Source organism: Belonocnema kinseyi, chromosome 4 (genome assembly GCF_010883055.1).
Source record: "Belonocnema kinseyi isolate 2016_QV_RU_SX_M_011 chromosome 4, B_treatae_v1, whole genome shotgun sequence".
NCBI classification, from domain to species: Eukaryota; Metazoa; Arthropoda; class Insecta; order Hymenoptera; family Cynipidae; genus Belonocnema; species Belonocnema kinseyi.
Window position 1 is genome coordinate 48,354,610 of NC_046660.1, and position 1,328 is coordinate 48,355,937.

Genomic DNA, 1,328 nt, shown 5'->3' on the forward strand with positions numbered 1-1,328 from the left:
AAAGTCATATTTATACTCATACCCCTATTTATTAGAAGGATTAATATAAAAATTTACATCAATGTTGTGATTTTCAGTAATGCTATTATTAATTACTCAATAAATTTAAGTGATGGATTATCTTACTAATTATTTTATAAATATAATTTTGACTAAGAAAAGTGTAATATTTTATAATTGCAGAAATTATATGGTAAAAAATGACAAGTACATTTTATCCGTAAAAGGCATTTAGTAAGATAATTAATGAATTTCCAATCATTTAGATTTGGAGGGTTTAACAAAATCTTGGAACATTCACTTTCTTCTGTGCCCAATGAAAAGTAGCCTTTTCAAATACGTAAGTTCCATGAAGAGGTCCGCCAGTAAGAATTAGATGTTTTCCAGACCAGTCAGCTGTTACTTCGACTGTATTATGAAAAAATAAAAAATATGTAAAATAAAATTATACATAGTCCAATGAAAAAAATCATGTTATTAAAGTTGGATACCAGTGTGACCAGTATGCTTGATGCTCACTTTTTTTTTAATGTTTGAAAGTCTGTTAATATGACTCCTTCAATAATTTTATTCCAGTAATCCTTGCCAGTTTTCTGTATCATTTGCATGTGACATAGATTTTTCCCTTTACACTCATGATATTTTTAACCCCAGTTTTTAGCATATTTATAACTAAATGCATCTGCAGAAAAACAACCCAAAGTTGTCTAAAGATTCATTGAAAGATATTATTATCAGATTTGTTACTTTTATTGTTTATATGTTTTTAGAAGAATTCATTATGGGTGTCGATTATTGATGAAACATAAAATCATTCTGATACGTATCTACTTATTCTTATATTCTCTAGAAAACTAAATTGTAAAAATTACACAAAACCGTGCATACAATTTTTCCTTTCTTCAAAAAAAAATTATAAGATAAATATTAAAAAAGTTTTTAAAAAATAAACTAACGAGCTCGTAAAACAAGACTGGAAAAAATAGACGCAATCAAGTGTCGCAGGGTCATTTTAAAATCTTGCGTTTTCAGAAATCATACAAAGGACCAGGATTGAAAATGCCTTTAAGATTTAAATTTAAAGGCTTACGTCTTTCTTGATTCGCTTGAAGATCGAGTTGTGATATATATAATTTGTAAAGTCTTATCATCGAATGTTGTTTTCCGGAAAGAAAAATGCGCATTGGAATAAATTACGATATACATACCACAAGTCTTATGATGCTTACGAGGGTGGATTGATAAGTTTCCGGCCTGACCAAGAAAAACAACGTTTTTAAGCATTTTTTTTTTATTTCTCAACATAATCTCCTCCAAGGCTGATACAT